Source organism: Gopherus flavomarginatus, chromosome 7, assembly GCF_025201925.1.
Source record: "Gopherus flavomarginatus isolate rGopFla2 chromosome 7, rGopFla2.mat.asm, whole genome shotgun sequence".
NCBI classification, from domain to species: domain Eukaryota; kingdom Metazoa; phylum Chordata; order Testudines; family Testudinidae; genus Gopherus; species Gopherus flavomarginatus.
The window spans coordinates 96,632,247-96,652,522 of record NC_066623.1 but is presented as its reverse complement, the minus strand read 5'-3'; the positions used below and the strand labels follow the sequence as shown (position 1 = coordinate 96,652,522).

Sequence of the window (20,276 nt, the reverse complement as noted above, 5' to 3'; positions counted from 1 at the left end):
AATTCCCTGTAAGCCATATAGTCAGTTGCCCCTCCCTCTGTCAGTTTAGACAATCGTGCTGCACCTTTTTTCAGCCCAGAAGCCATAGCACTCTGATCATGGAGCCCGCTCAGATCACCACGGCAATAATGAGCACTGTAAACACCACGCACGTTATCCTAGAGTATATGCAGAATCAGAACCTGCCAAAGCAAAACCAGGCGAGGAGGCGACGGCAGCATGGTGACGAGTGATGAGGACATAGACATGGACATAGACTTCTTGCAAAGTACAGGCCCCAGCAATGTGCACATCATGGTGTTAACGGGGCAGGTTCATGCTGTGGAACACTGATTCTGGGCCCGGGAAACAAGCACAGACTGGTAGGACTGCATAGTGTTGCGGGTCTGGGATGATTCCCAGTGGCTATGAAACTTTTGCAAGCGTAAGGGCACTTTCATGAAACTTTGACTTGCTTTCCCCTGCCCTGAAGTGCCAGAATACCTATGGAAGCTTGCAACACCAGATAGCTATCAGTCAGTCGGGCATCAATTTGGAGTGGGCAAATCTACTGCGGGGGCTGCTGTGATCCAAGTAGCCAAGGCAATCACTGAGCTGCTGATATCAAGGGTAGTGACTCTGGGAAATGTGCAGGTCATAGCGGATGGCTTTGCTGCAATGGGATTCCCTAACTGCGGTGGGGCGATAGTCAGAACCCATATCCCTATCTTGGCACCGGAGCACCAAGCCAGTAAGTACATAAACCGAAAGGGGTACTTTTCAATGCTGCTGCAAGCACTGGTGGTTCACAAGGGACGTTTCACCAACATCAACGTGGGATGGTGGGGAAAGGTACATGATGCTCACATTTTCAGGAACTCTGGTCTGTTTCAAAAGCTGCAGGAAGGGACTTTCTTCCCAGACCAGAATATAACTGTTGGGGATGTTGAAATGCCTATAGTTATCCTTGGGGACCCAGCCTACCCCTTAATGCCATGGCTCATGAAGCCATACACAGGCAGCCTGGGAAGTAGTCAGGAGCTGTTCAACTATAGGCTAAGCAAGTGCAGAATGGTGGTAGAATATGCATTTGGATGTTTAAAAGCTCGCTGGCGCAGTTTACTGACTCGGATAGACCTCAGCAAAACCAATATTCCCATTGTTATTACTGCTTGCTGTGCACTCCACAATATCTTAGAGAGTAAGGGGGAGACATTTATGGCAGGGTGAGAGGCTGAGGCATATTGCCTGGCTGCTGATTACGCACAGCCAGACACCAGGGCGGTTAGAAGAGTACAGGAGGGCATGGTGCGCATCAGAGAAGCTTTGAAAACCAGTTTCATGACTGGCCAGGCTACAATGTGAAAGTTCTGTTTGTTTCTCCTTGATGACCCCCACCCCCACCCCGGTTCACTCTACTTCCCTGTAAGCTAGCCACCCTCCCCTCCTCCCTTCGATCACTGCCTGTAGAGGCAATAAAGTCATAGTTGCTTCACATTCATGCATTCTTTATTAATTCATCACACAAATAGGGGGATAACTGCCAAGGTAGCCTGAGAGGGGTGTGGGAAGAGGGAAGCATCAGGTGGGGTTGGGGAGACGGGAAGGACAAGGTCACACTTTAAAACTTAAAACCTTGAAAACTTATTGAGGCCAGCCTTCTGTTGCTTGGGCAATCCTCTGGGGTGGAGTGGCTGGGTGGCCGGAGGCCCCCCCACTGCGTTCTTGGGCGTCTGGGTGAGGAGGCGATGGAACTTGGGGATGAGGGCTGTCGGTTACACAGGGGCTGTAGTGGCGGTCTGTGCTCCTGCTGCCTTTCCTGCAGCTCAACCATACACTGGAGCATATGAGTTTGATCTTCCAGCAGCCTGAACATCGACTCTTGCCTTCTGTCAGCAAGCTGACGCCACCTATCATCTTCAGCCCGCCACTTACTCTCTTCACGTTCATATTGTGTTTTCCTGCACTCTGACATTGTCTGCTTCCAAGCATTCTGCTGTGCTCTGTCAGTGTGGGAGGACAGCAGGTGCTCTCAGAACATTTCATCCCGAGTGCATTTTTTTCGCCTTCTAATATTCACTAGCCTCTGTGAAGGAGAAACATTTGTACTGGTGGAGGAAAAGGGAGAGTGGTAGTCAAAAAGACATTTTAGAGAAAAATGGGTACATTCTTTCACATTAAACTTTGATGTTCACATTACACAGCACATGTGCTTTCGTTACAAGGTCGCATTTTGCCTCTTGTATTGAGGGCCTGCTGGTTTGGTATGAGAGATCACTCATGCTTCACCCCGCCCCCCACCACGTGGCTAACAGCGGGGAACATTTTTGTTCAGCCACAGCCAAACAGCTGAGCAGGAACGGGTACCTCTGAAAGTCCCCTTAATAAAAGCACCCTATTTCAACTAGGTGACCATGAATGATATTCTCCTGAGGATAACACAGCAAGATAAAGAAAGGATGTTGTTTGAATGCCAGCAAACACGGGGACCACACAGCCACGCTTTGTTATGCAATGATTCCCGACTACATGCTACTGGCCTGGCATGGTGAAGTGTCCTACCATGGCGGATGGAATAAGGCCGCCCTCCCCAGAAACCTTTTGCAAAAAGTTTTTGGGAGTACACCCAGGAGAGCTTTATGGAGATGTCCCTGGAGGATTTCCGCTCCATCCCCATACACGTTAACAGACTTTTCCAGTCGCTGTACTGGCCGTGAATGCCAGGGCAAATCAATCATTAAACATGCTTGCTTTAAACAATGTGTAACATTTACAAAGGTACGCTCACCGGAGGTCCCTTCTCCGCCTTTAGGGTCCAGGAGCAAGCCTTGGGTGGGTTTGGGGGTTACTGGTTCCAGGTCCAGGTTGAAAAACATATCTTGACTGTTGGGGAAACCAGTTTCTTCGCTTCCTTGCTGTGAGCTATCTTCCTCATCCCCAAAACCCACTTCCCTGTTGTGTGATTCTCCATTGACGGAGTTAAAACACAGGGTTTGGGTAGCGATGGCTGCACTCCCTAGCATGCCTCTCTGGTTTTTACATAGGCTTGCCTTAGCTCCTCAATTTTTATGCAGCACTGCTGTGCGTCCCTATTATGGCCTCTGTCCTTCATGCCCTTTGAGACTTTTTCTAATGTTTTGGCATTTCGTTTACTGGAACGGAGTTCAGCTAGCATGGATTTGTCTCCCCATATGGTGAGTGGATCCTGTATCTCCTGTTCGGTCCATGCTGGAGCTCTTTTGCAATCCGGGGACTCCATCATGATCACCTCTGCTGATGAGATCTGCACTCACCTGCACCTTGCCACACTGGCCAAACAGGAAATGAAATTCAAGACTTCGCGGGCCTTTTCTTGCCTACCTGGCCAGTGCATCTGAGTTCAGAGCGCTGTCCAGAGCGGTCACAATGGAGCATTCTGGGATAGCTCCCAGAGGCCAATACCGTTGAACTGCATCCACATTACCCCCAAATTCGACCCGGCAAGGCCGATTTCAGTGCTAATCCTCTCGGAGGTGGATTTAAAAAAAATCGATTTAAAGAGCCCTTTAAGTCAGAAAAAAGGGCTTCGTCATGTGGACGGGTCCAGGCTTAAATCGAGGTAACGCTGCTAAATTCAACCTAAAATCATAGTGTAGACCAGGCCTAAAAAAAGTGTACGCATAAAACAGGAGTTAGTGATTTTGGAGTAGTATTAACTTTTGCTCAGAGATCTATGCACTTCTACAGGAAACAAGCCCCAAGGAGTGGCTGCCCCCCCAATTCACCACCTTCTGAACAACAGAGCCTCAGCCTTGTGGAATTAGGGTGGTGTAGCTTCTATGGGACACGGGGAACAAACTATGGAGCCTACAGCCTCCTTCTGTATGCAAAAAATGCATCATCCGGCTGCTTATGTTAATGAAGGGGAGCATATTTTAATTAACTTTACATTTTATTTATATAGGCGAGTCTCATCTTACACAGGGGTTCCGTTCCGCAGTTAGCACGTAAAGCGAAAACCACGTATAGTCAAAATTACATTGAGTTGAATGGCGGCTGGAATCGCCTGCACTACAGGTACAATATTAAAATTTTTATTTCTCTCTCTTTTTTTTCGGCTGACCACGTAAAGCTGAAATTGCACATGTTAAATGTGCGTAAGATGCGACAGACCTGTAAATATGCACCCATTCAATACTATATCCACAATCATCATAAATAAGTTTCTCTTTAAATCATAATAATGAAAACCAATGGAAAGAACACCAATCTCTGGAATTCCAATATACTTCACTTGCTCTGTGTGACAAAGTCAGAACTGGCAGCTATAAGAGTGTTGGAAAGTTGGTAGGTCAGGCCTTGAATGGTGAAGGCCCTTTTCCCCATAAGCTGAAATGAGATTACCTCAGGTTAATTAGACACACCTGAGTTCAATTTAATGGCCACTAGGAGTGACCTTTAAAAATCTCTCTTTAGTGAGGGGAGGAGGAGGGATGAGAAGAAAAGCTGCAGCAGGGAGAAAAGGCTGCTCCTAGGTGGAAGGCTGTTCTTTCTATAGGGGAAACAATCAAGTTAACGTCTGTTGGGGAAAGGATTGGTGACCAGAAGCCAACACAATAAGGCAATACCCTGGAGAGGGGGCGGGACACATACGTATGTTTTGTGCATTGTGAGTTTGTTTTTTGCTTAAGAGAACTACTCAGGCCTACCCCTGAGGCCCACCATGTAAATACTGAAAAATAAACCAAAGTGAAGAATTGAAAACCTCTGGAGTAGAACTGATTTACTCCAGGCCCCCACCACCAGAGGGAGAAATGCTGAGGCGAATGACATTCCCTGCCAGACTTTTTTTTTTTTCCTTTTTGTAATGCAGAAAACAATCCTGCTAAACCACTTTGTTGGGGTCAAAAGTAAATTAAACAGCTGAACTAAAAGCCTTTCAAAAGGAGATTTACCACAGAAACATGGATTCAAGATCTATTTTAACTACAGAGTTGCAGTAAAGTATTATATATTCCCTTTGTCCATACTTTCTCAGAGTACATATTTTTTATTAATTCTTCATCTTATAAAATGTGTAGACAATTTTTTCCTGCTACTGAGATGAGGATGTGAACCTTTAGTATATCTCAAACAGGATGAATTTACTAATACACTGATGGATATTTAATGCACCTTATCTAACTTTCCAGAGAGAAGCTACAGCCTAGAACAGGAGTAGCCAACCTATGGCACCGAAGGCAGGGCCGGCTCCAGGCACCAGCCGAGCAAGCTGGTGCTTGGGGGGGCAGATTCCAAGGGGCGACAGATTCCAAGGGGCGACATTCCGTCCAAAGCCTTTTTTTTTTTTTTTTTTGGGCACTTTGCCACTTCCGCCGTCCCTGCAGGTTTTCTTCTTTTTGGCTTGCTGCTCCTGCCACCCTGAGGGGGCGGTGGCGTGGAGAAGGGGAGTTGCTGGGAGCGGTGCCAGGTCTGCAGCAAGCCCCGCACGGTAGCCCGCCCACCGGAGCAGCACGGAGCCCTCCCAGCAGATGGCAGGGCAGGAGGGGCCGCATGGTGAGCACCCCGCTTCAGGAAGCCCTGGCCACCCCCTTTCTCTCTCCTCGCCCCTCACTAGCTGAGGTGTGCACTCCGCTGCCCGGGGTCTGCAGGGCTGCGAGTACCCCTGCACCCACGCTCCCACCTTCCCGCAGGTATTTTTTCTTCTTTGGTTTTTTGTTTTTCGTTTTTCTTCCCTTCACCAAGCCGGTCGGGCAGTTTGTTTCGCGCCCCTACCCCTACCCCTTTGCTGCTCCAGCCAGCCGGCAGGTTTGTTTCCCGCCCCCACCTCTTTGCTGCTCCGGCCGGACGACAGGTTTCCTGCTCCCCCCATACCCTTTCGCTGTTACGGCCGGCCGGTTGGCTTCCCACCCCATCTTTTACTGTTTCGGCTGGCTGGCAGGTTTGATCGCCACCCCGTTGCTCTGACCGGCTGGCAGATTTCACGCCCCCCACTTCGCTGCTCCGGCCGGCGGGCTTATTTCACCCCCCCCCTTTGTTGCTCCAAGCAATCGGCAGGTTTCCTGCCCCCCCTTTGCTGCTCCAGCCAGCCGATTGGTTTTCCATTTCCACCCCCCCCCTTTGCTATTTCCACTGGCTGGCAGGTTTGTTCCTGCGCCCTCCCACCCCCCACTTCACTGCTCCAGCCCCCGCACATTTTTTTTTTTTGCACGCTTGGGGCAGCAAAAAAGCCAGAGCCAGCCCTGGCCGAAGGCGGCATGCAAGCTGATTTTCAGTGACACTCACACTGTCCGGGTCCTGGCCACCAATCCAGGGGGCTCTGCATTTTAGTTTAATTTTAAATGAAGCTTCTTAAACATTTTGAAAACCTTATTTACTTTACATACAACAATAGTTTAGTTATATATTATAGACTTGTAGAAAGAGACCTAAAAACGTTCAAATGTATTACTGGCACATTAAACCTTAAATTAGAGTGAATAAATGAAGACTCAGCACCCCACTTCTGGAAGGTTGCCGACCTCTGGTCTAGAAGATCACCTTTAACTTAAACCAAAAACTCACCTATCATCATCCTCTGAGCCAGTGTTTCCCAAACTTGGGATGCCACTTGTGTAGGGAAAGCCCCTGGCAGGCCAGGCCAATTTGTTTACCTGCTGCGTCTGCAGGTCTTGCCAATCGCAGCTCCCATTGGCTGCGGTTCGCTGCTCCAGGCCAATAGGAGCTGCTGGAAGCGGCAGCCAGTATGTCCCTCGGCCAAGTTTGGGAAACACTGCTCTGAGCCATGCCATATAAGGTAATCCACATGCCATTTTAGGTCTTAAAATTACTCAGCATGATGTGATCATCTGGTATGTACTCACTGTTGTAGCCACTCTGAGCTAATGAAAGCATAAACAGAAGAGAAATGATTCTTAACAGTTCCATAGAAAAATATTAAGCCTGAATATGGCTACATGCTTCGGAGAATGTTGACATTTTTGCATTATCAACTACTAATCATACCATCAAGGCAGCTAAATGTAAATAGCACTTTGCCACACCACTTTCCCCACACTTACATAGGATTTTCCATGAATGATTCACCTGCATCAAGGTGATTCACCTGAAAATAAAGTCAACAAAGCAGGTGATGTTTCCCACAGTTCTTCACTGTATTTAGTGACCTTTCACAGCACATTTTCAACATCCATACAACTAAGATTAAAACAAATGAAAATAAACCTGTGTTAGAATTTAAGAACCCAATTTTTAAATAGGTCTCAACATGGCCTCTAATATTTTGGACATATTTAGTGGTTCCTACAACTGCCATACATTTATTATACTACAACAACTAAATTATAATAATCTTTGCATTTAACTAATATCTTCTGAGAATTTCATAGTGCTTTGCAAACATGATTAAATTAACTCTCACAATACCCTTATGAAGATGACTGGCATTTCATTCAATGGCATTTCTCTGTTTGTCTGTAACATGACAACTTTGGAATTGATTGGATGTGATGTTCAAAAGTATTTTGTTTCTTTGATGGCATTTCTCTGTCTGAAACACCACAACTTTGGAACTCCACATCCAATCAGACACCTTTTCTGTTGAACGTGGATTTCACTACCACCTTCTCTGCCTTTGTTACCTCAAGATTAGACTACTGTTATGCTTTTACATAGTGCTGTACCTAACAACTATTCGGAAACCAAAGTTAGATCAGTTAGACCTGCCTGTCGCCTAGTGTGTCAGCAGCATATTACACCAATACTCTGAAATTCTGCATCAGTTCTTTATTAGAATGTAATTACCATCATAAAAACTATTTCTGATCTGAAAACTGACTATAAAAATGACATTGTAGAGTTCCATGTTTATGGTCTCTGATTTCATATGAAATGTGCTCACTTTACAAGTGAACATTTTTTCAAACTGCCAGCTCTGCAAACTCCGCAGTATGGGTTCAGATGGTTATCACCATCAGCAACAAAGGTTCTGCAGGACAAATTACACATGTACCACCCCTTCATTTCTAAGTTGCGCTCTCAGGGATACCTGTACAATGACCTTATCTTCCAATTATGTTCTCAGTGACACATGTGAACCGCACTGCCCTTACATGAAAATTTGTAGACAAACTGGTAGATGATACACAAGGAGGAATAGAATCCAGCTCAGTCTCTCTTTCGCTGCTTTGACTCTTCAGAGCTAACAGGAGTAAAAAGCAGTGAACTTACTGTCACTTAATTCATCTATTTTTCTTCTGAATACTGAGAGAAAGTAGATCTGTTGAGTAAGCTATGTTTCACAATACATCTGCTCCTTTCAGGCGTTGGTTTTGAGCTATACAGCCACCTGCTTCTCTTGAGAGAGTCTGCCACAGCTATAATTGTTGGAGACACTTGAGCTGGGATCTTGATTAAGATGGGAAGGGCTCCTGACAATGTGTTTTTTATGAAAAGGACCTGGACTTGGAATTCACCTGAGCCTCTGGGTCTGAAACAGCTCAAGTTTATTCCCTGGAAGGCATGCTTCAAGACAACTATTTTTTCAGGCATTTGGGGTCTTAAAAGGTATGGGGTTTGTTGGGAGGGAGGGAGAAGTGTTACTTGAGTGCTGGTTAGTTAATTTAGCTATGGGGGTTCTGGCTGAGCTGCTAACAGGGAGTTTCGCAAAGGAGTTCTCCAGGTGAGTGAGGAGCAAATACAGCATCTGTGGGGTAAGTGACTGTCTGCAGTGTGTGTGTTTGTGTTTGGGGGTTACTTGCTGTGTGCTGAGCTTGTGTTTGTCAGTCTGGTTGTTGTGGTGGTTTGTTTGTTTGAAGGACCGTGTGCTGTAGCTGGCAGTTGGAGGCTGAGCTACCAAGGAAGGTTTGAAAGCTAGAAGCCTCTGGTAATTGGCTGAGCCTTAACCAGTGGGCGGGGCATTCACTCTGGCCAGGGCTTTATAAAGCTGTGCACAAGCGACCAGGAGCTGCTAACAGGGAGTTTCGCAAGAGAGTAGGAAGGGAGTGGGGGTCCCTTGTCGGTCTCATCTGTGACCCATTGGTCCCCTGAACCTATAAACCAAGCCACATCCAAAACCTTTCTGTTTAAAGCAGAGCAGAGCGGACAGGGAGCTGCAGAAGGGAATTTGAGAGAGTTTGACAGAGGGAGGCTTACGATGACCCGCAACACCTGTGGCAGCACTGCTTCTGTCTCTTCCACCTGCGCCTGTAGCCAGACAGAGCACCAAAGCATGGATGCTTTTACCCAGATTCTGGTGTGGGTTTGCAAAGACTGTAACTTGCAATTTCCACTTACTGATATCCAGGCTGGGGGTGGCATCCAATGTGAAAGGTGCCTACTGGTGGAATCTCTCAGGCAGCAGGTGGGAGAGCTACAAGAGGAGGTGGCTAGGCTGAGGAACATCCGTATCCATGAGCAATTCCTGGACAGTATCCATGTGGAGACAGCTGATGTAGCTGTCTCAGTTCACAGGACTACTGACACACCAGTGGAGGAGGAGATGGCTCAGGGTGGACACTGGCAGCTGGTTACTTCTGGCAGCAGGCAGTGCTCCACCCCTGCTGAGAACCCTCCTGCTGTGGTCATAGATAACTGTTATGCTCTTCTTGATACAGGAGAGAAGGAATCACCCCCAACAGTTAAGGAGGGGAAGCCTCGTACCCCTAAGGCTGTTCTAGATGAGGTTTGCTATTTTAAAATGAATTGTGTAATTTAAAAAAATTGGCCTCAGCCAAAATTTTCAAACTTGAGAGGCAAAAGTTAGGCACCAAAATCCACAGTTAGGCACCTAAAATAAATCACACAAAACACTAACTGTTGAGTTTTGTCATGAAACTGTTATGACCCAAAACTAACATATCTCCATGTCATTCTTGACTGCTCACTGACTTTTCATGGCCACCTCAAGAAAGTAGCCTCTAAAGGTAAGATCTGCATCAATATTATTCAGAAGTTTGTGGGAACAAGCTGGGAATCAACTGCCTCAGTGCTATGAACATTGGTCTCGGCAGAGTTGCAGAGTACTGTGCACAAGTGTAGACAAGAAGTTGCCATACCCAACTTGTGGTTGAGCAGCTGAATCAGACCATGCAAATCATCATGGGAACTTTAAAACTGACACCTCTACTGTGACTTTCTGTATTAGCAAACATTGAACATCCAGCTATCAGCCGAGATATAGCCACAGCATGAGAACTTAAACGTGCCAAAGACATCCCAGAACTTCCGATCCAACTGGTTATGGATAACATGCCCACAAAACACCTGAAATCATGAAAACCACTGTGCACCACACATGACCACCTCATGTCTCTGGATCTGGCCAGAGAATGTCACACTTCTTACAAGCACACTTGGAGCAGCTAGAGGCATTCCACATGTGCTGTCAGCACCAAATCCTCAGCATAAAGTAGTTTGATTTAGTGTGAAATGTCATAGTTCTGCAAATATCTGGCCTTCCTCCAAGCCCTTGTTATATCCAAAATCAGCGTTACTTGCTCTTCAGCCACACTGCCAACATACCATGCTTTCACACTCTCCATCAACACGTGTAGTGGTGCATGCCCTGACACTTCCTGGTGCCACCCATGGGGCCTCCCCAGAGTTTCATGGATTCACACGATTGACTCCTATCTGGCAACTTCACCACACACCTGATGTGGCATCATCCACCACAGTCACTGTCACTAGTGTAACAGTCTTTAGTAGGCTATGGACATTTGATAATGACTCCCCCTCCAAGCTAACAGACCTCTTGCATCCTCTCAAAGAAACCTCTGTTATTTCAAAGCTGAACATCAGATTCAGGCTTGCTCAGCTGTTGCATAGCTAGCCTCATTTCTAATTATAAATGCAGACAGAAAATCTTAAAAACAGTTAGTTTCTCTCTTACATAGGATTCTCCTTCTTTCACTTCCTTGAAAACTCAAGGGTTTTCACTGCCTTCCTAATATTAGAACAAGAGTGACACCTAGTGGACAGCAAATAAGTCAGATGTATCAGACTATCAACAAAGTTGATACTTGGAATTTGTAGTTCTTTATTTTATATTTTTATTTTGAGTTACATTAAAGAGATTAGTGTAATAGAAAAACTGTGTGTTGAGAAGAAACCTTAAAGTTTTGTCCTCGTCAAGAAATACAGGACATGATGCTAAAATAAAACATGGATTAAAAAACAAGATGCCTTACAATCACTTGGATTATGAGCTATTTGAGATGGGATTGTCTGTTATATGAATGTACAGCTCCTAGCACAATGGAATTTAAGGGTGAGATTCTGTGCTGTGCCAGAACACGCAGCCCTGCGGAAGGGAATAGTTAACGTGGCCTTGAGTCACCTTTCTGCCCTCCTGATCCTGCATTGTTTTAGGAGACAGAGGTCCTAGAGAGTAATTTAAGACAGCCCTTGAGGCCTATTTTTCAGTAGCCTCTCTGGTTGTCTTAAGGGCCACAGTGCTGCCTAGAAAATACCACGCTGCATGCTGTGATCCCACCCCGACACACTGACTATGCTAGGGCTTGCAGTGGAGTCTTCAGAAGGTAGCCTTCTGGTTGTCTTCTGCATTGCCTCTGCCAGGACTTCTATAGCCCCTTTATGTCACTCCAGCTGTTTTACCCCATATAATGGGGTGAGAGCAGGGCTGAGGACCTCACCCCTCCTCCTGGATTCTTGGTGCTTCACCAATACAATGGATTATTAACAATAATGCCAATGGTTTACTAGTGGGGATTGAGTAGACCGATGTTTTTTGAATGCACGCTTTTCAACATAAAGCTTTTATAGCTAAATAAAAAAAGCTCTAGAAAATCCGTGTTGTTCTGCATCTTTTAAAGATTTTCCATTTTCTGTTTAACAGAAAAATTTTACACGCACAAATTATTTTTCATATGTCCTATGATTATCCCAAAAGGATTTCCACTCTAATATAATATGTACGGTACAGTATAAAAGACTGTAAATTTCAGTATGCAATGTAAAACAGAAATACATGAACTGAGATATGGTTTTATACAAGAGAGAGTTTAAGTCAGTGGTTTAAGCATGGGACTGGAATATTCATTTACATTTTGCTTAGATTCTGATGTATATTAATACATTTCACAACCACTTCCATAATAAATAGTACAACACTTAACTCTTGTATCAAATTTTTCATTTCTGGATGTCAAAACACTTAAAGGAAAAAGTATCATGTTCCCCACATTATAGATTGAAAAATCTGAGGCACACAGAGGTACAGTAACTTTTCCAAAGTCAATCAGTTCAGTGCATGTGCACAGTGAGAGAGATCCCTTTTTAGAAGGAAACAGTTTTCCGATTCTTGCTTTCGAGAGATTAGTCAGAGTGAGTACATTTAAAAAAAAAAGTTAAGCACCATTTTCACCTATCTTTTAGTTTGGCTATATTCCTGAACAGCATAAAAACCCGTACTAAGGTGTAAGGAAGTGAAGAAAAGCATAAGGCATTTACTTCCAATTTTCTCAACAGGATTCAGCATACTGGATACTCAGTTAAGGACTGATTCTTCAAAGCCTTACTCCCAAGAGTAGCTCTTATGCAAGTAGTCCCACTGACTAATGGAGTTACTTCTGTGATTTAGGCTTTTTAAGGTCAAGCTCTCCTTTAGTATGACTGGGGGATGAATGGCATGTGCAATTCTGTCAAGCACAACTGTTTGGTGGAGATGCAAATAGTGGAGAAAATAGGTCTTTTTCCCCCTCCATTTTTACTGATCACATTCCGAAAACTCAGACCATTACAGTAAATAAAAGTATCAAAATGAAAGTTGACCCCTAGACCTAGTTACTTTGAAACCACTGTAAATTATCTCATTCAGGTAATATCAACAAAATGTCATTTATAAGAACAATTAGTACTTCTCAAATTACAGTGAGATTTCTCTAAATCTCTCTCTAAGGAACATACCAATTACCTTCCTGATGGTGCTGTCAGCCTAATCTACAATTGGAAAGTTTTCCGATCATCTAAAAAGAAGTCTCTTTCTCCATCAAAAATAGCTTACCTTACAGCATGTAGAGCAGAGATGGCCCCGTGGTCAAAACACTGGAGTAGGAGTCAGGAGATCTGTGTTCGGTTTCTAGCTCCGCCACACAGTGGGTGTGTTACTTTGGGCAAATTCTTTAACCTGTAAAATAGGGATAACATCCACTTGAAAGGGCTGATGGGGGGCTATTTGTCGAGTATTCAAGGTCCTTGTTTGGAAGGCACTACATAAACGCAAAGTCGAGGTTTTATGAATTTATCAAAGCTTTTATTTTTGACCATTTTATTGATTCTGTGACAAGGAAGAGAAACCCATATAGAAAAAAGTGTTATATTTCAAGACTGTCAAACAAAATTAATTTATTTTAGCAGACAAATCAGGAAGTCATCTGCAACTGACAGACTGCCAGTAAACTGAATGAGCAAACCAGAAGCATAGGTGCTGACTCCGTGGGTGCTCCGTGGCTGGAGCACCCACGGGGAAAAATTGGTGGACCAGCAGTCAAGCTCCTCACCCTTCCCCTTCTCCCTAGCTCACCTCCACCTCCTCCCCTGAGTGTGCTGCAGCCCCGCTTCTCCTCCCAGGCTTGCCACCTGTAACAAGCTGTGGGAGGGAGGGGCGGAGGAGCGGGAACATAGCACACTCAGGGGAGGAGGCGGGGATTTGGGGAAGGGGGCCCAATAGGGGCAGGGAAAGGGCGGAGTTGGGGTGGGGACTTTGGGGAAGGGGTTGAAATGGGGGCGGGGCACAGGCAGAAGAGGGCAGGGCAGGTGTGGAGAAGGGATGCAAGCACCCACCAGCACCAGGAGAAGTTGGCACTTATGACCAGAAGGAGCATCATTTGACAGCTTGGGAGAAGAACCCCATCCAAAGTAGCAGATGACACTCAGAAATTACCATTATAAACACTGGAGTAGGGATGTAGTTTCCTGAAATTCAGGCATCAGAGCAGCACACAGAAAAATGAAGTACAGTCCAGGTCATTACATTTTTATTCAAGCTGAACTGGTATTGATCAAATGTCTGACATGCCTGCTTCTGCGCATGCTCTCTTACTCTCTCTCTCTCATCTGCCTCCCCAGAACAGCCATCACTGCTGGTTTTGGAGGTATGGTCCATAATGCGTAATGTATCTCGGTTTTTATATAGTCTCCATCACTGTGAGTGCTTCATTTCACATGAGATAGTACCCTAACAAAAATCATTTGCCAACTTCTGTCTACCCACTCCCCCTTAGGAAAACCAGACAAACTGACTCTCGTCCACCATGATCACACCTACCCTCTACTTATGTGAATTAACAACACACAGTTTCAGGGATTTACAAATAAATGGGCAACCAAGTATCCCTGAAAACTGACAAAGTCCCTGTCGGTTTTAGAGAAGATATTGTTTAGTCTTGATTTTTGTAAACCCCAGTAGATTGGATAGATAACTGAATTTTTGGAAATGAGAGTGAGCTGGGAAACGTGCACATTTCAGGGACCTCCACAGACTTATCACATGATCATATCCCCACTCAATTAAGCCTCACAATCAGCAATGATTCTGGGATGCATTAACAGGTGTGTTGTAAACAAGACACGAGAAGTCATTCTTCCGCTTTACTCTGCGCTGATTAGGCCTCAACTGGAGTATTGTGTCCAGTTCTGGGCACCACATTTCAAGAAAGATGTGGAGAAATTGGAGAGGGTCCAGAGAAGAGCAACAAGAATGATTAAAGGTCTTGAGAACATGACCTATGAAGGAAGGCTGAAGGAACTGGGTTTGTTTAGTTTGGAAAAGAGAAGACTGAGAGGGGACATGATAGCAGTTTTCAGGTATCTAAAAGGGTGTCATCAGGAGGAGGGAGAAAACTTGTTCACCTTAGCCTCTAATGATAGAACAAGAAGCAATGGGCTTAAACTGCAGCAAGGGAGATTTAGGTTGGACATTAGGAAAAAGTTCTTAACTGTCAGGGTAGTTAAACACTGGAATAGATTGCCTAGGGAAGTTGTGGAATCTCCATCTCTGGAGATATTTAAGAGTAGGTTAGATAAATGTCTATTAGGGATGGTCTAGACAGTATTTGGTCCTGCCATGAGAGCAGGGGACTGGACTCGATGACCTCTCGAGGTCCCTTCCAGTCCTAGAGTCTATGAGTCTATAACCCTATGAGCCAGCTCTTCCTCAGATATAGGCCCTTGGCTATTCTATGGAAATCTTCCTAAAGTTTCCCACCATTGCTGACATCTGTTCAGCTCCACTAGTGTTAGCATCACTGGAAGTCTTAGTATGGATGGGATACCAGCTGCTGCTGATTCTTTTATGATTAATTATTATTAACAAACAAGTGTTGATTAGAGCTGCTCTGAGAAGAGTTATGACACTATGTTAAAGATGCCAGCAGCCCACCTATACCAAGTTTCCTAATATGCTAACGCCAGTGAAGCTAAACAAGTGTTAATTATCGTGGAAAGTTTTTAGAAAGTTTGCATAGCACAGACAAGGCTGTACAATCAGATGTGAGCAGAGTCTGAGACTCTGAGCGCTGCTGCAAATCGCAAGTCTACAGGAAGCTTGGCTGTCATGCAGGCAGTTACTGACCTAGACTAGGAAGTGCCATCCATGCTTCTGTTCACCTCCCCTGCACCTTGTAAGCACTGGACTGTTGCTGGGCATTAGGGATGATTGTGGCAGAGCAAAAGGGAGAAAAAGGATTGAGAGTGGATGTGTGAGAGGATATTTTGCAGAGGAAAGACATGAGGAAATAACTAAGGAAGGAAGATGAAAAAGTCTGAAGCAAGGGAAAAGACAGATGAGAAAGGAACAGAAGAAAATGGAGAAATTAGAGAAGATAAAAGCATGGAAAATATGAGGAAAGAATGAACATCCAAATACATTTAATTTGTTTAGTAGGTTCTTCATAATAAAGAGAGATTCAGTCGCTACTATTGCCTCCCAACCAAGCAGGATACGCAATTTATTCCAGAGCAACCAGACTGTTCAAATTCAGAGCCAAATATAAATACTGATTATTTATTTTACTCCAGAGTAAAATTAAGGCAACTTGGTTTGAGAAATTGAATATCATGCCTTTGTATATTTTGCAATCAAAACAGAAAAGGGTGTGTGCTGAAAACTTACCTAGACAAGCAGTCTTTCCACTTGTCCTAGCTTGTTCAGGTTTAATCAGCGTAGTAAATCTGTAACACAGTAAAATTCAAATATAGATAAACCCATAGTATAAGAAAGCCAAAGATTAGAATCGAACACTAACATTTCTTATTACAAAGACTACAATATTTTGAAAGTTTCTTTATATACAGGCAAAATAAAAAAACATTAAAAAAAAAAACACACACACCCCACATGCTGTATTCACTCCCAAAGCATAAACCCAGTAGTGGCTATGGCCACAGCACAGGAAGTTTTCCCAAAGATGAATGAAAAAAATCAGGATGTCTCAAAGAAGCTGCCAAGAAGAACAGTTTTACATCTCTGCTCCAGACCAACTTCTACTGTTATGTCTACAAGAAACCAGAACAGATTTAGCTAGCCAACAGATAACAGCTAGAAGAGGGCCAGTGAGCATACATGGTATCTACTTAACAAATAATCCTTCCTATGTTTTATCTATCTCCCAACTCTTCATACTTTTCTTGTCTTTTCCAGCTGAGAGCCCTAAGGGGCAGGAACGGCATCTTGTGTTTGGAAAGTGCCTAGCATATAGGCGACACTAAAGCAATCATAAATAAAAAATAGTACTTCTATAATTCTGAAAAATGATCTGAACCCAGACCTCTTTGAAAAGTCAACTGGAGCTTGGCATAGCTACATCAGTCAGGGTTGTGAAAAAAGTCACGCCTCTGTCTGACAGCTACGCTCAGAAAACACCCAGTGTAGAGACAGCTCTGTTGACAGAAGAGTGTTTCTGTCAAGGTAGCTAACACGGTCTGAGGCAGTGGTGTTCTTGCACTAGTAGAAATAGTCCTTCTTTGGGTGTACACTGAATCTATATTAGGACATTAGCCAACATAGCTATGCAAGCGTAGGCTCCGTGTTGTACACATAGCCTCAGCGTCTGAAACTCTGGCCCCCATTGAAGTCAATAGCCGAACTCCCATTCACTACAACAGTGTCAGGATTTCATCCCTTTTCCTGCTCCTGTTTATTGACTATCGAACCTAATTGTAAAGAGAGTCTCAGCCCCTCCCAGCATCAGGCCTTTAGCATCAAGCTACTCACTCCCCTAACACACACACACACACACTTTTTTTACATATTCAGTCTCACTTTAAATATTATGATAAAAATGAGCAAAAAATTTAAGCTTTTGGCTAAAAGATTTTCAAATGGTTTAATGTGTAGAACAAAACAATTATATTAATTTTTCATTTGGGGAGAGTATTTTTAAATCAAAGAAAAATGCATAAGTGCACAATAAAAGTGTGTGCTAGAACAGGGTAGAAACACTTCTAGCTAGAAACCTAGAAATAATTTTTCTGCACTATCAGAGCAGACAGAGCCAATAAATCTCAGTGCACAAGCAATGGAAGAGGGAAAGATCAGTTTCAGGCATCCCAGAGAAGAGGGAAAGGTTGGTTTCAGGCATCATCAGTGAGAAAACCATGATTTATATAATTGGGAGAGAAACCTTTTTAGAGTGTCTTACATATTTTTTGTTTTCTCACATCATAACTAAGGATCATGGGTATAATTCTTCCCCCTTTGCTTTTGGTATAATGTTCTTGGCAAGTTGCTGCACTCACTACCGTTCTTTGTTTTTTTTTAAAAGGAGGAGGAGGAGGAGTAATAACCCTCTATTAACATTTTAAGGAAATCAAAATTTTTAGATGCATAAAAATTTGCCCTTTCTGAAGCTCACTGCTCCCAAAGCTGAGTTCCTAGAGAAGGTGGAAGGTTTACTGGCTTTGTCTAGCCTAAGATTTAAAAGTACATTGGTAGAAGGTGATAGGGAACCCATTCTAGCTGCCTAGTGTAAACAAGGCACGCTGCTTGTAAACACACGCTAAGCCGGTCAGGTTGAAGTGGGGAACCTAAGTTTTAATGCCATTTTAACCCATATTAGGAGTATGCAATGTTTTGTCCATGCTAGAGATTTTCAAATACGTTAATTAAAAGATACTGGCTAACGTCTTCTAACAACATTCCCTTAAATCCTCATCTAGACCAAGAGGTCTCACTAGAAATTTTTTGGTGGTGCCATTCTGACAATTTTTCCTAAAATACTTAATTAACTTTAAGAAAAAAATGCACATATACAAGTCCAAATCATAATTAAAGTAGGTTTTTATTGCAGACTCAATCATGTACAGTCATCTCAACTCTTTACTGGACCTAAACAGAATAGAAACAAATGTGATTTGCACATTCTTGGGGTTTTTTGTTGTTGTTTCTTACACTTTTTTTTTTTAAAAGACTTGCTAGCTAGCAAGTCTGTTTCTGTGAAAAGTGTTATCTGTATGTTTGTTAACACTGCTTTGCCTCCCTCCCCATCATTTCCTAGGAATCTGTGGCCGCACAAAAAGCCAGTAGTGGCCAAATGCAGCCATATTTGAGAAATGCTAGACTGTAGACAAAGCCTTAGAGTATGTCTATACTGCAATAAAACACCTGCAGCTGGCCTCTATCAGCAAACTCACAAGGCTGAGGGGCTATAAAACTGCAGTGTAGATATCTGGGCTCCAGCCACGCCTGGGTAGTGGGACCATGTGAGGTGGGAGAGTCCCAGAGCTCAAGCTCCAGCCCAAGTCCAGAAATGTATACAGTAACTCCTTGCTTAACGTTGTAGTTATGTTCCTGAAAAATGCAACTTTAAGCGAAACTATGTTAAGCGAATCCAATTTCCCCCTAAGAATTAATGTAAGGGGGAGGGCACGTTTAGGTTTTATATATATCCCCCCTCCACACACACACACAAAGTTTTAAATAAACAATTTAATACTGTACACAGCAACGATGATTGTGAAGCTTGGTTAAGGTGGTGAAGTCAGAGGGTGGAAGAGGGTGGGATTTTTTCCAGGGAATGCCTTACTGCTAAATGATGAACTAGCATTCGGCTGAGTCTTCAAGAGTTAACACATTGTTGTTAATGCAGCCCCATACTCTACAAAGCAATACGAATGGAGGGAGGGGAAACAGCACGGCAGACAAAGACAGAGAGACACACCCTGCGAGAGAGAAATCCACATTGCCCCTTTAAGTACCCTGACACCACCCTAAGTACATTGTCTTTTTAAGTAGATCAGGAAGTTGAGACAGCAGCTGCGGAGAGCAAGCTCCCTCTATTCTGAGCCCTGTCATGTCCCCACCCTGCTCTATGGAGAAAGGGTAAGCAGGGTGCAAGAGCAGGGGGAGGGGGACACCCTGATATTAGCCCTCCTCTTCCCGCCTCTGCCTCCCTGCCCCCGGCACAGCAAGCAGGAGGCTCCAGGGAGCAGCAGAGGGCAGGAGCAGCACAGGTCTGTGGGGGGAGGGACAGCTGAATTGCCATCAATTGATAGCCTGCTGGGCAGCTGCCACACAGGGAACTTAGGGGAGCAGGGAGCTGATAGGGGGCTGCCTGTCCACCCTGGTTCCAAGCCCCCAACAACTAGTTCCAATAGGTTGCTCTTTCTGCAAGCCGTGGACAAAGCAGGCAGCTGCCAAACGACGTTATAAGGGAGCATTGCGCAACTTTAAACAAGTATGTCCTCTAACTGATCAGCAATGTAACAACAAAACAATGTTAACTGGGACGAATTTAAGTGAGTTACTGTGTACTGCAATTATATAGCCTCGCAGCCAGAGGCCCTGTGAGCCTGCTGACATAGGACAGCCGCGGGTGTTTTATTGCAGCATAGACATGCCCTTGCAGTCCCAGTTTCCTCTAAAGTCCCATGATCCCAGAAAAGAGCTCTCAGAGTCTTGGAGACCTAAGATCCATTGGATCTCATTGCAACCAATGTTCACTACTGCAAGAATGGTGAATTTTGGGTATGATTACCTGATATTGTATTTAACATCAATCTCAAATGTTTGCTTCACTGAAGATTTATTAATTTAAACTTAAAACTAAGACTTAATCACAGCTGCTAGGAGATGGTGATTTAATAAAGTCGTTCTTGAAAGAAAGGTAATGGGATCAGGTATGATTCAGAAGTATAATTTAGCTGAGGCCTCAATCGAAAATAAAAGAAAAAGTTGTGCGCAACAACATGAATGACTAGATCTTTTCTTTATTTAGGTAAACAAATCTGGGTGTCAAATTAACTGAAGACTAATATGGCACTTTCATACCTTGTCGATAGTGCTTTGGATAACAGAGAGT

General features: G+C 44.1%; 1 protein-coding gene across 5 annotated transcripts in view; it reads right to left on the bottom strand.

The window, feature by feature from the left end:
- The window catches only part of GNG12 (G protein subunit gamma 12), a 64,220-nt gene that overhangs the window by 24,921 nt on the left and 19,023 nt on the right, over window positions 1-20,276 (bottom strand). Inside the window, exons 2-6 of one of the 5 annotated variants that reach the window (XR_007775684.1) lie at window positions 16,091-16,149; window positions 12,983-13,105; window positions 7,020-7,063; window positions 3,340-3,621; window positions 1,492-2,087 (exon numbers count right to left, since the gene is read on the bottom strand). The exons of 1 other annotated variant lie outside the window; for it this stretch is intronic. The gene's annotated coding sequence lies outside the window, so the exon portion shown is untranslated. Of the gene's footprint in view, window positions 1-1,491; window positions 2,088-3,339; window positions 3,622-7,019; window positions 7,064-12,982; window positions 13,106-16,090; window positions 16,150-20,276 lie in introns of those variants that run through there. 3 more of the 5 variants (XR_007775685.1, XM_050963676.1, XM_050963675.1) reach the window with 3 other exon arrangements.